The sequence below is a fragment of the Idiotropiscis lumnitzeri genome, chromosome 2 (assembly GCF_059441095.1).
Source record: "Idiotropiscis lumnitzeri isolate Australia: NSW breed Sydney's pygmy pipehorse chromosome 2, RoL_Ilum_1.0, whole genome shotgun sequence".
Taxonomy (NCBI): Eukaryota; Metazoa; Chordata; class Actinopteri; order Syngnathiformes; family Syngnathidae; genus Idiotropiscis; species Idiotropiscis lumnitzeri.
In genome coordinates this window covers 16,186,146-16,200,908 of record NC_142392.1, presented here as the reverse complement: position 1 = coordinate 16,200,908, position 14,763 = coordinate 16,186,146, and positions in this window count along the sequence as shown.

The following is a 14,763-nucleotide window of genomic DNA, read 5'->3' as shown; positions in this document are numbered from 1 at the left end:
TGTGAAAAGGTGAAAAACTGAACTTGAAGTTGAACTATAAAAAGAACCAGTAAGAGAAACGCAAGCAGTCTCAGTTTCTCTCAAAGGTTTTGGTATGTCAGGAGTTGGCAACTTGATGGCGACTGGAGTCAGCGCTGGTTTTCTCGCTGTGTTTGGCTGGCTCGTATATGTATGGTCCATTGAACATAACTCAAACTCTTCAAATATCCCCTCACATACATTTAATATTTCGCTTTCTGAATAAATTTCTGACTAGCTAAAACCTCTTTCTAGGTTGAGCTCTATCAAGTGTTTGGGGTTTGTTGCTAAGCAGAATCTCACTTTGGAAAAACTATAATTTTGTCAAACATACCAAATATTTTTGTTCATGCTATATTATATTTTTTATACTTTGGATTGCTTATATAATGAAATCGAGAAATATTAAAATGTAAAATTAGCAACGACATACAGACTTAATGCAATTAATAAGAAATATCGAAACATTTTATAAATATTGAACTCATTGAGAAGAGTCCTAATCTCGAAATAAATATTGAAATATAAAAAATACTTATGTATTAAATTAATTCAATAACCCGACCCCGGATGAGTGGCAGAAAATGGCTGGATGGATGGAATAATTTAAATTGCATACATATTCAAATGAACAAATAAGTTAAGAAATAATCAAGAGTGAAATAAAAAGGTTTAAATTAATATTGATATAATTTAACATTAAAATAATTGAATAAATATTGTATTATTACATAAACAAGCTTAAATATAAATTCTAATAAATGAAAAAAAAAGTTGTGTATTTTTAAATGGCCTAATCTAGATATGGGATGTAATTCTCTTTATGAAACTATGACGGGACTGGAGCTCACAGAAGTGACCAGTCTTGGTTCTGAAGTTCCGATGTAACCAGATACTGCCCTGAGAGAAAATAGGCCTGAGCATTGTTTATGGTGGGGGCAATTCTCTCGCCAGCTCAGTGACCTTCCAGGGTATGGAAGTAATAATAATATTCCCTTTATTAGTCCCACAATGGGGAAATTCGAGATTCGAACCCAGGCCTCCTGGGGAGACTGGGTCCTGAACGCGGCGCCTTTGACCACTCGGCCATCCTGGCAGCCAAGGTGGTCACGAGTAGACTGGTCGTATCAACGGGGAGACGCATCTGCTCTCCCTCTGGGGGACCTTTGGAGGGAAATCCCGAAGACTAGCGGGATGGGAATGCATATGCAACAAGGGAAAATTAGATATTCATGTCCTATTTGGGCATTCCCTGTAAGAAGGGAATGTCTGAGAGGGGGCTACACATGCCGGAGCGCACACACGCACACGTTTTTGGGGAGACTTCTTTTGACATCAGCATGTGACGAGAATAAAATCTTTTTCGAACCAGTTCTTTTCCATCACCAATCCAGCCTTGCTTGGCTGCCTCTCCTGAAGGCAGCAAGGACCCACACTTCAAAGACAAAATATACGACATATTGAAAGAAAAATAATACTCAAATATTGAAATAAGTATAGAATTGAATTAATAAACAACAAAGAAATAAATACCTCCTGGAAAATATCATTATTTATCAACATTTCTCAAAGCACAACATTTCGATCAGATTGAGTTCTTGCTTGCACATTCTTCAACAATCGAAATTTTTTTACTTTTAATTTTTAAGTTACTTCAGTGCATTTCACACCTGTGCCTTCAAAGAAGTCCTACTTCGTCCTACTTGAATGAATCCCCATCAAAATACCATCATTTATGACACCACGGCTGGACAAATAATATCCAGAAACACACTTACGCACCACTGAGTGAGTGTTGGACGATATAGCTTCTCTTGAAAGGTCCGACTTGAAAATGTCCTTGCAAGTGTATCTCCAATTAAATCCACACTTTTCCCTCCTTCGGCCATTGTGGTTTAAAAAAAAGCAAGAATATATTTTAGATTTTCCAACGGCCGCCAATTACGACTTTCGGGTGTGTTGATTCGGCATCGCGCTGCCCCCTCACGAATGAGCATCCAATCACAAAACGCGTTCATCACCCTCAGCATAAGGCCAGCGAAAAGGCTCACTGTAACCAACTCGTGATCTGATTGGCTATCGCAACCGTCGAACAAATATGAAAGCTCATTGACTTTGACAGAAGAGACGCTTGCACAATTGCATCTTAAGGCCTCGGAACGAATAATGCGTGCTCCTCGTATTGTGAAACCTGCCCAGCAACACGAGCGAGCGGAATTCCAATTGGATTCAAAACTCTCACCTAAAAATACAACGCTCAGCTATAATATGACACCAATGCGCCGATTATGTTTTTTTTTTTTATTATTGATTATGTTTGGCCAGCAGAGAAGGCCTTGAAGGCCCAACACTGAGTACTTAATAGCCTAAATTAAACTTTACTTTCATCAATAGAGTTAAAGTTATGCTTTATTGTAGGCGTTATGTAATTAATAGTGAAGGATTGTATTAAGATTGCTGGCATTATTTTAAACACTTACGGGACAGAAGGTCAATTATTTAATTTAGCAGGTTCATATTTATTGAATATGTTAAACATTGATGAAACAAAAGCATTTTTCAAATGAAAGTAGAAGTACAGTGCATCGATAAGATTGACTGGGATTGTAGTCATGGCGTTTACTGATGCATTCATATGCTAAATTTATATGACTTCGTTTCAATGTAAGACCTCAAACTTGCAAACCAGATAGCACTTCATGGACAAATACGACGAAACACATTCTCCACATAGGCCATAGAAGATACAAACATATCAAGTTGGGCCGGGGAGGACGTCACAGGGACGCTATCAAGAACACCCCAAAAACATAATCTGATCTGGGAAAACATACGCCACACAATCTGTACACCGACGAGATTACAGGGGAAGGAGAGACGGAGAGACGCAGAGACTGCCGCCTGCCTGCAGGTCAGCCTTGGACGTGGAACGTGGGCCGGGGGAGGGAGCAAGGACGACCGATTCAACCTACATGATCTTTGACAAAGAAAACCTCCTTCCGGTTGCTGGAATATAGAATAGATTTGAAGGTTTTCCAATATTGTTGGCAGTTTCTTGCTTTCGGGGTGTTCCAATGTGGTTCACTTGCTCTGTTCTGTGTTTGTGTTGTTGTCTGTGTGTTAATTGTGACGTTGTTGTGTGTCCCGTGGCAATTTGTGGCCCTTGCTGTGCTGCGTTCTACTGGGTTGTTGTGTCTCATGTTTATAATTCTCGGGTCTGTCTTATGATGCTCAATTGGTTTAATGTTAGGGGGTGTAAGAGAAAGTAGAGTGTTAACGTCTGGTGAGTGATGATAAAAAGGAGAGAGTGGGGTTTGCGTCCCACACTAACAACAAAACATGCTTAAAGTAATGTGTCGTGCATACAATATATCGTGTGAAAGTTCAAGCGATCGTGTGAGTGAATGTAACCCTGAAGCAGAACAGGGGGAAACCTAACGGTGATAAGATAAAACTGCCTGATTGGTTGGAGTGGATAAATAATGAAGTTGTGGATATTTTGGTAGTACAGAGAGGAGAATCCAAAACACGGAAAAATCTGTGTTAGGATGGACCTTGCTCCGGTGAGAGTTCCACACTGCTTGAGTCGTAGTTGATTAAAAATGGGGAAATGGTGGGAATGTAAAATTATGATTGTTATAAAAATTTCAGGGGATGATTAGCAATTAAATTACAGGAGAGGATTGGCGATGAAATTACTTGAGATAAAAAGTATATGAAACCGAAACACAAAGGCTTCATTGCGCATGTGTCTTGCGGACGTACGAAATGTGACCATTGGGAACTCTGAGTTGATGAGGAAATTGAAAGAAAAAAGTCAAAGCAAGCAGGGTGAAGAGTGTGGGGAAAGTGGTGGGAGCAGTTGGATGAGCAGGGGGAGTTGCAGATATGAGGTTTGAAAGATGGGGGTCGAGTGGCCGATGGACGGTAGCTGTTTGTGAGGGTTGGAGATGGGGAGGCGTGGCTGGGGTGCGGACAATATATATAAGATATATAATCATACCCAATACCGACAAAGTGCAACGAAAGACGCTGGTGGAAAAACTGACACCAGGGGAATAACGACGGGAACGAAAAAGGCTTGCAAAAGGCAAGGAACAAAATGAACAAAAATCGCTTACCGCAGAAGGGCAAGGAAAACCAATTGAGCTCAACCGAGAAGATCAATAAATGAAAACGGAAACACAAACAATGAACGGGAACAAGGTACACGGAATGCAATAACAAGGTGTCTAGAATTCACAACTTGGGGCATGAGCAAGATGAATATTCCGACGCTGATTAGTCAGCATGGAGTGTTTAAATAGTGCAGTAATCAATGACTTGACGAGTGACAGGTGCGTGGCTGGTGGGCGCATCTTTCCAGCCATGACGACATGAACAGGAACAAGTGCTGGAAGGAAACGCCCCCACTCCAGCTGGGCAAACACAAAACAAAAACATGACAGGATAAGATGGACCATGACACAAAAGGATTAGGTTTTTGGTATAGGTTTTAATTGAAACATTTTATGTTTCCTGTATTGCTTGGCCCATGCAGCACCAGCGTGTTTCTTTTTCGGATGTAGCTGCAGTGCCCATAACTTGAAGTCGTTGTCAAATTCGTCTGTGTTGATTTCTTGGAACCTCAGGTACTGGTGGATGCGTGCTGGAGTCGGCGTGCCCGTCGACAGGTTCTGGAGCAGGTTCAGTTTCCTTTTGGTCGTCAGGTAATACATCCTGCAGTTGTGGATCACCGTCTGCAGGTTCGAGCGATGCAGGTGATTTTCCATGATGTCCGGAGCTTTCTCCAACATCTCCTGTAAGGTCAATGCATTGTAATTGTGCATGATGTGCATGATGTCTTTGGTCATCGGATTCTTGATGTTCTCCTCCGACTGCCAGCGCACCAGCGGGCTGTGCGTGGCGATGGTCGAGGCCTCTAGCAGTATAGCACTGTTGGTCCATGCAGACATGCGCTTTTTTGAGATGTATCGGAGGAGTGCAGGCAACGATCTCACCTTCTGGCTTTTGAAGCATCCAGCATTGTGGAAGCACTGGTTGAAAGTGCGTTTGATGTTGTCCGAACGTTTTGACGTCGACATGAGCACGTGGTAGTGAAGGACGTTGCCTTCTGACAGTTCGCTTGATACGAGCCATAGCTGAGAATGCGTCTCCAGCCACTCGAAAAGGCTGCTTATCGTCTCGATCGTGATCACGATGGCGTTGAAGGTGTGGATGGTTACCTGCGTCACCAATTTCATGTAATCGGCGTAAGTCGACTGTGCGCACGCCTCCTTGAAGTCCTCGCTTATGTCGTCGGAGCAGTAGACCGTGTCCAGTATCACTGCGCGTTCTCTCCAGTCGTGTACCGGTCCTCGTAAAGCACCAATGCCTCGTCCTCCTCCGCCGGAGGCCCCGGAGACGCCTGGTACTCCTACTCGTTGTTGTTGCTGTCCTGATCGTGGTAGTATTTCGCATAATCCGGCACCCTGTAGTGGTTTTCCAGTTTCCTGAGCTCCAGGTGCTCCTGCAGTTCCATGGAAGGCTCCGGGAACCTGGTCAGAGTCACCAGCCGACTCAGGGTACCCAGCCGGGCCTTCACCGTGGTGTTTTTCAGTCTGAATCTCGTGCAGTAAAAAATCAGCCCCTCTTTGGTCAGCTGAAACTGAGAGCTGTGATATTTCGAAAGCAATAGTCTCTTCACGTCCGTAAGGATCCTCTTTCGACGGATCGGATCCTTCTCTGGCGTCTCGAGCAGGAACTTGCATTCGCTCATACTCACTTTGTTCCTCTTCTTGAGGCTCGTTTTCTTCTTCAAGTCTTGGTCTTTTTGCAGACAGCTTCTTCTGTATGGAGAAGTGTCTCTTCTGCTGGTTTCTCTTGTCCATCTCCGACGTGGCAGTCTGTGCCTCTCCTTTTTATAGTGCTCTGCTCCTCCCCTGTACCTCCCTTTATTATATAAGCATTATATAAATGTCCTACTTTGATTTGTGGTTGGGACATTTTGTGGTTGCTACTCCTCTTTCAGTCACACTCAACCTCAATAACAACCCTACTGCCAAACCACAGTACTTTCCCGCCAATCTTGTCACGTGGCATCGTTAATAAACGCAGAGCGGCCGTTGCAACAGCGTACGTGTTTAAAGAAAATCTTTAGAACAGGAGATGTCTAGCAATTGATGAGAGGTTTGCCAAGCATAAAGTGTGATTAAATAGTTCGGCAGCTGATTTATTAACTGATGTGTATCAAATGTAACAAAGGTGGACGACAGATGTTTTATGACTTTGCGACACCAGCCCTGACATGACAACTTTTAAGGGACAAGACAGCATTCCAGAAATACCAGACTAACATCCGCATCTATGAGCTGTTTGACGTCACAGGTGCAGGATCGTCAGCTGAGTCCAGGAGGAACAGGAGAAACAATTTCATGGAGACTGAATGGGAAAATCCACAAACGCACAGTGGTAAACTTTGTCATATGCTGGCTAAATTGAGGCTAAATTAGCGCCGAGGGAGGGGTCTCTGTGTGGAATTGGAAAGTATCTTTTTGGTGAATGAAAGTGTGACAGAAAAAGTGTTTGTATGTCTAAGTGGTTTGAGTGAATGTTTAAAAGACGGGCCTCAGGAAAGAAACCTGATTGAGGGCACCAGTAAGCCCTAACAGCACGTTGGATGCAATGGGCGGACAGGTCTGATCAACCTGGATCCCTATTGCACTCCCAAGTATTGATTTTCAAATTGTTATTGGAGACAGATTGGACTAATCAAATTCAAGCGTCAAGTGAATGATTGATTGACGTTATTACACAAAACTTATGCAAAACTGAAAGTTTCAGAATGGAGGTAATTTACCCCTTCTCACTGGCAAGTGCCACTCCTCCAGTTCTCTCCACAGGTTTGAGGTGACATGTGACCTGTGTGACCAGAAGGCCGGAGAAGATTAAGATATAGTTGTTGCTTTAGCCTGCTCATGTGCTCCGCAGTTTTAATATTCACATTGGGTGCACGAATAGATAACACACACCCAGTCCAGGATAGAGCAGAATTTTGTTGTATTGTTAAGACTTTTCCATAATATACGGCACCACAGCGGTGATACTTGATGTTAATTTCAGTTAAGTGGGCGATGGCGCTGTTTTTATGAAAATTACTCACTTAACGCAAGGGTAGGTTCTTCGTAGAGGGGATTACAGAGTTACATGCGGGACGAAATTCACTTGCCAGGAACTGTCCTTACTTGAGGCCGAGGCCAGACCTACAGACCAGCATGACGGTCACCGGCTGAATGGGGACACCGCAGGTGAGATTGGCCGTGCCGTGCATCAGATATTTCTGGCCCCGTTGGGGCCGATGTTGCTGTGTCTTTCAGGTGGGAAGCGGAGGAGACAGGCCTGGTCTATGTGGCCAGGGCGAGACGTGAATGGAGTGAGACTTCCGGCAGTGACCCGTCCAATAATGTCGTCATTCCGCAGCTGTTCCAGTTGGCCGTCCTCAGGGCGTGTCCTTCCGGTTACAGACATCATGTGAAACAGTCCATCAATGACAAAATGCTAATCAGTCTCAGGAGAACACATTTTTTTTTTACATCATTTTGCACGACATCAGAAAAGGAAAATGTGGGATTGGATTAAGGAGCGTTACTAAAAATTGTTGTACTTGCAGGTTCAGGTGGCCAAGAGGGCTAAAAATTATAAAATAAAAAAAATGAAAAAAAGGGGTGGGGCAGCTAATGCATGCAGCTCCCATTGCACCTGCGCCTTCCGCTTCTGCTGCTCCTAGGCAAGGTTCGGGTGACGCGGCACCACAGCAGATTGGCTGTCCGTACCCGGCCGGTCAACGAGGTCAGGATTACGGTAACAGAGGTAGGGGTGGTTATAGACGGGGGTTGTGAGTGGGGTGTGCTCTTGCTGCGGGGTCACTGGGTGATGAGCTGTCCATACCGAGCCACTTCCTGGAATGTGCCATCTCTGGTCCGGTGCCATTCCTGTCGCCCAGAGCTCAACCAGCACAGGGGGCGCCACCGTTACCCACTCCCAACGCACTCTTGACACCAACCCGCTGGTACCCCATTCCATGACAGGGGGCCGCGGAGCTCTCCTCCATTCCACTGGCTGAATTGAAACATCTGAGGGCAGCTCTGAAACCTGGTTCTCCATCCTCCCGCGGTGGGTATGCCCTGTTCCTGATCCAACCTCCACCCATTCACCAATTGACCCAGTACCTTGTACACTGTACATATGATCGCACACATGATTTGGTTTATCAAAATGCATTCATCCAAATTTAGTCAGGAGTTCATCTTGCATTAGGATTATATATGTGTTATGTCTACCGGCGTTGCCTCGCATGCGTGCCTTGTCCCTGAGCAGTAGAAATGGTATGAATTGTTTACTTTCGCCAAGCCACAAATCGCATTGACTATTGATGCGCGTCTTCATACTAAAGATCTAGGCCCCATGGTAAAGCGGTGTGTAGAGGCGGTTGGCTGGGTTCAGACGTCTATTACGAATGTTGAATACTCTGCGTCACTAACAGGGTATCATACTTCAGCACCCACTACAAATTCTTCGGTTTTGGGAACGTGACTAAATTTCAAAATTTCACGAAGCGGGTCACTCGGGAGAGGTAGTTCTGTGTGCGTCTCTGCCGGAGGGGTTGTGGACACGGGGCCCGACTGATTTTGGGCTCTGCTCCACAGCTCCCCCAATTATTTTACTGTCTCTACACCCTCCCCCAGTTGACAGAATCAGAGTTGGCACAGCGTGGAGGTGGAGGGAGGCATTCGGGAGACAATAGGAGGTGAAGACTCCAGCGTTCTTGGAGCTGTCTACATCTTGGAGAGCACCTATTCTTCCCGTAAAAAATGGTTTAATTTGGTATCTGCGTAATTCTAGGTTTGGGATTTTTATTTATTTATTTTTTTTTTTATCATAAATGGTTACTATTTCATTTGGTTTGCTTTGAAGATTTGCCAAAGAACGGTCAAAATTGGAGCGTTAGCTCAGCGCTTAATTTATAATCTCTAAACATTTAGATATTTGAACTCAGTGAACTAAATTTTCTTTAATTCAGGAATAATTTGCCCATCTTGCAAAGCCAAATTCTAACATTGTGCCATATTAGCTGGATATCATTCGGACATTATTGCGAACAAACACTGCTGGATTGTGGTGATTTTCGGCACAACGAAATGTATACGTTGGAAAATTGTTTCTGGGGGCAATGCCTGTGAGGATGCCACTGTCTAGATTATATACAAAGAAAGCTTTTACAACAGTCTGGGAATTGAAATAGATATAGATATAAAATTTGGTGGGTCTACGTTAATTACAATATCTTATTCAAGTGCCTGATACAAGCTTCACAAACAAGTTTAAAAAGGTGATTGAGTGCAATTAATGGTTACCAGACGAACAAGTGTGTATACACATAGACGAGAATGCAAGTCAGTAAATAAAGAGACACAAGCTTGCAGCATCAGGTTACCTGCGTGACTTCTTAAGATAGAAGACAGAACATTACATGGTACAGTGGAACCTCGGTTCTCGACCATAATCCGTTCCTGAACCCTGTTCGAAAAGCGAATTGTTCGAACACCGAAACCATTCCTTTGCTGCTTGCACTGACTTTCTTTGGAGGCATGATTAGAGGCTAAAACACTTCGTACACCTATATAAAATGCGAGAGCAAAACGCAGCACGTCCGCACGCGACAACAGTTGGTCACGAAGAGAGAGAGAGAGCGATCTACACCCGTACGCCGCTCAGCATCCCATCCTCGCGGACGCACTCACGCGTCATACCGACGTTCGAACTCCGATGTTTGTTCGAACTGCGAAGCAAGAATTTCTCTTTTTTTTTTTTGTTCGAACTCCGATTTGTTCGACCTCAGAGTCGTTCGAGAACCGAGGTTCCACTGTACCAGGTCGCGGGTCAAGAAAAGGACTGACGCGAGATGGACTCCGTAAGGCCACCAGAAGCGCTGAAAATGACGGTAAATGTGGACGCGAGTTCAAGCAACAATTCCTGCTCTACCTTGCCGTCGTGGGAGTCGGAAACAGAGCGGACGAAAGAAAAATAGCCCTTTTGCGAACCAATGCCGGAATCGAGGCCATCGAGGTATTCAACACCTTTGTTTATGATGAACCCGAAGATAAAGACAAGTTTGAAACGGTCCTGTGGATTTAATTGCAGATACACTTGCAAGGACATTTTCAAGTCGGACCTTTCAAGAGAAGCTATATCGTCCAACACTCACTCAGTGTGTAAGTGTGTTTCTGTATATTATTTGTCCAGCCGTGGTGTCATAAATGATGGTATTTTGATGGGGATTCATTCAAGTAGGACGAAGTAGGACTTCACTGAAGGCAGAGGTGTGAAATGCACTGAAGTAACTTAAAAAGTAAAAGTAAAAAAAAAATACGATTGTTTAAGAATGTGCAAGAAAGAACTCAATCTGATCGAAATGTTGTGCTTTGAGAAATGTTGATAAATAATGATATTTTCCAGGAGCTATTTATTTCTTTGTTGTTTAATCATTCAATTCTATACTTATTTCAATATTTGAGTATTATTTTTATTTCAATATGTCGTATATTTTGTCTTTGAAGTGTGGGTCCTTGCTGCCTTCCGGAGAGGCAGCCGACCGAGCAAGGCTGGATTGGTGATGGAAAAGAACTGGTTTGAAAAAGATTTTATTCTCGTCACATGCTGATGTCAAAAGAAGTCTCCCCAAAAACGTGTGCGTGTATGCGCCCCGCGCACGTGCGAGCCCCCTCTCAGACATTCCCTTCTTACAGGGAATGCCCAAATAGGACATGAATATCTAATTTTCCCTTGTTGCATATGCATTCCCATCACGCTAGTCTTCGGGATTTCCCTCCAAAAGTCCCCCAGAGGGAGAGCAGATGCGTCTCCCCTTTGATACGACCAGTCTACGAGTGACCACCTTAAATTAAATACCCTGGAAGGTCACTGACCTGGCGAGAGAATTGCCCCCACCATAAACAATGCTCAGGCCTATTTTCTCTCAGGGCAGTATCTGGTTACATCGGAACTTCAGAACCAAGACTGGTCACTTCTGTGAGCTCCAGTCCCTTCATAGTTTCATAAAGAGAATTACTTCCCAGATCTAAATTAGGCCATTTAAAAATACAGTTTTTTTTTTAAATTTCAATGTATATTTCAATTGCTTATATAATACTACAATATTTATTCAATTATTTTAATATGCAAAATTATATCAATATTAAATTAAACCTTTTTATTTCACTCTTGAATATTTCTGAACAAATTTGTTCATTGGAATAAGTATGCAATTTAAATTATTCCATCCATCCAGCCATTTTCTGCCGCTCATCCAGGGTCGGGTTATTGAATTAATTTTTTTGTATTTTTTATAATTCAAGATTTATTTCAAGATCAGGATTCTTCTCAATGAGTTCAATATTTATAAAATGTTTCTATATTTGTTATTAATTGAATTAAGTCTGTATGTGATTTCCAATTTTACATTTTAATATTTACCTATTTCACTATATAAATAATCCAATCTATAAAAAATATAATAAAGCATGAACAAAAATATTTGGTATATTTGACAAAATTATAGTTTTTTTCCGAAGTGAGATTCTGCTTCGCAACAAACCCCAAACGATTGATAGAGCTCAACCTGGAAAGAGGTTTTAGCTAGTCAGAAATTTATTCAGAAAGCGAAATATTGAATGTATGTGAGGGGACATTTGAAGAGTTTGAATTTTGTTCAATGGACCATACATATACGAGCCAGCCAAACACAGCGAGAAAACCAGCGCTGACTCCAGTCGCCATCAAGTTGCCAACTCCTGACATACCAAAAGCTTTGAGAGAAACTGAGACGATTTGCGTTTCTCTTTCTGGTTCTTTTTATAGTTCAACTTCGAGTTCTGTTTTTCACCTTTTCACACAGCGTAATGAAGGCCAGTTGAGCAAGTGGAACAAGTGATTTTATTGATGATAGTGGAAGGCACCGATTTCAGAAGCACCGTTTCTTCTCACAACTTTTCCATTAAGTACGATTAAAAAGACAACTGAAAAAGCATAATGTTAACAAATGTTGTTCCAGGCAAAGACAATTAATTTCATTAATAATGTTTGATATGAAAACAAAAAAAAATCATCACTCAGGGACAACGGATGCAAATTAGCCATTGGCTATAATCTGGCATATTTACAGGAAACAGTTTGATTAATATGCACAGTCCCTGTATACTTTCGAAAATAAAAACAAATACAAAAACGCAGACACAATGGTTCTTCTGGCACGGATCACACGCTTAATGTCAATAAAAAAGCTTTGCAAAATTCAATATCATATTTTATTTAAAAATCACATTTATATCTTACCACAAAGAGTCAGTTCCTTCAGTTTTTTGTTTTCTTTTTTTTAAGCTTCAAGGATCGCTGCTTTTCTCACCAGCACAATTGTGACTCTCCGCATGCTGTTTAGTGGAGAATTTTTGAGCACAAACGCTGCAACTGAATGGCTTGTCTCCTCTGTGTGTTCTTGTGTGGTTTCGTAAATGTGACTTTTGAGAGAAACTTTTTCCACAAACTGAGCAGGAAAAAGGTTTTTCACCACTGTGTATTCTTGTGTGACTTGTTAAACTTGATTTTAGAGAAAAGTTTTTACCACAAACCAAGCAGGAAAATGTTTTTTCTCCAGTGTGTGTTCTTGTGTGGCGTGTTAAACCTTCCTTTTGAGAGAAGCATTTTCCACAAACTGAGCAGGAAAAAGATTTTTCACTACTGTGTGTTCTTGTGTGAATTATTAAATGAGACTTTCGAGAGAAAGTCTTGCCACAAACTGAGCAGGAAAAAGGTTTTTCATCACTGTGTGTTCTTCTATGGTTTGTTAAAGTTGAATTTTGAGAGAAGCTTTTGCCACAAACTGAGCAGGAAAAAGGTTTTTCGCCACTGTGCTTTCTTGTGTGACTTGTTAAATTTGATTTTAGAGAAAAGTTTTTACCACAAACCAAGCAGGAAAATGGTTTTTCTCCAGTGTGTGTTCTTGTGTGAATTATCAAATGAGACTTTCGAGAGCAACTCTTGCCACAAACTGAGCAGGAAAAAGGGTTTTCTCCACTGTGAGTTCTTGTGTGGTATTTTAAACTTGATTTTAGATCAAAGCTTTTTCCACAAACCAAGCAGGAAAATGTTTTTTCTCCAGTGTGTGTTCTTGTGTGAGTTATTAAATGAGACTTTCGAGAGCAACTCTTGCCACAAACTGAGCATGAAAAAGGTTTTTCTCCACTGTGAGTTCTTGTGTGGATTGTTAAATCAAACTTTTGAGAGAAGCTTTTGCCACAAACTGGGCAAGAAAAAGGTTTTTCACCACTGTGTGTTCTTGTGTGGCTTGTTAAATTTGCCTTATGAGAGAAGCATTTTCCACAAACTGAGCAGGAAAAAGATTTTTCACCACTGTGTGTTCTTGTGTGGATTGTTAATTGAAACTTTCCAGAGAAACTCTTGCCACAAACTGAGCAGGAAAATGGTTTTTGTCCAGTGTGTGTTCTTGTGTGAATTATTAAATGAGACTTTTGAGAGAATCCTTGGCCACAAACTGAGCAGGAAAAAGGGTTTTCTCCAGTGTGTGTGCCTGTGTGGCATTTTAAACTTGATTTTCGAGAAAAGCTTTTACCACAAACCAAGCAGGAAAATGGTTTTTCTCCAGTGTGTGTTCTTGTGTGAATTATTAAATGAGACTTTCGAGAGAATCCTTGGCCACAAACTGAGCAGGAAAAAGGGTTTTCTCCAGTGTGTGTTCTTGTGTGGTATTTTAAACTTGATTTTAGAGAAAAGCTTTTACCACAAACCAAGCAGGAAAATGTTTTTTCTCCAGTGTGTACTCTTGTGTGGCTTGTTAAATTTGCCTTATGAGAGAAGCATTTTCCACAAACTGAGCAGGAAAAAGGTTTTTCTCCAGTGTGTGTTCTTGTGTGCGTTTTTAAACTTGACTTTTGAGAGAAACTCTTGCCACAAACTGAGCAGGAAAAAGGTTTTTCTCCATTGTGTGTTCTTGTGTGACAAGTTAAATTTGACTTTACAGAGAAGCGTCTACCACAAACTGAGCAGGAAAAAGGTTTTTCTCCACTGTGTATTCTTTTGTGTGCTATTAACCTTGCCTTTTCAGAGAAACCTTTTCCGCAAAATGAGCAGGAAAAATGTTTATCTCCACTGTGTGTTCTTGTGTGCCTTACAAAATGAGACTTTCGAGAGAAGCTTTTGCCACAAACCGAGCAGGAAAAAGGGTTTTCACCACTGTGTGTTTTTCTGTGCCCTTTTAAAGACAGCTTTGAAGTGAATGAGTCAGTGTGACATGCCCTTTCACCTTTGGCTTGCCCACCGTCAACGTCATCATCGTCATGAGCGTCTAATGTGTCCTCATTATGTACTTGTGATGGCCCCCAGTGGTCTTCATCACCTTCTGTTGTCACGTGATGACTTGAGCTGCTGCTTGGAGGCTCCGCCCCTCTGTTGTCCTCACTCACATTCTTTTTTTCATCTTCAGTCTTTATAGGGACAACATTCACTGGTGACTTGTTGATCTCCTCCTCCTCCTCCTTTTTGATGTGAGTCAAATCTGGCTCCTCTTTCACAGAACAGAGATCGTTTTCACAGACGTCTGCAGGACACAAAAAGACAAATTTGGTTTGGTCAAGTCAAATCTCAGGCGGCGACTTTGTCTTATTTTCTACCGTGCTACCTTGACTTGTGCCTGCC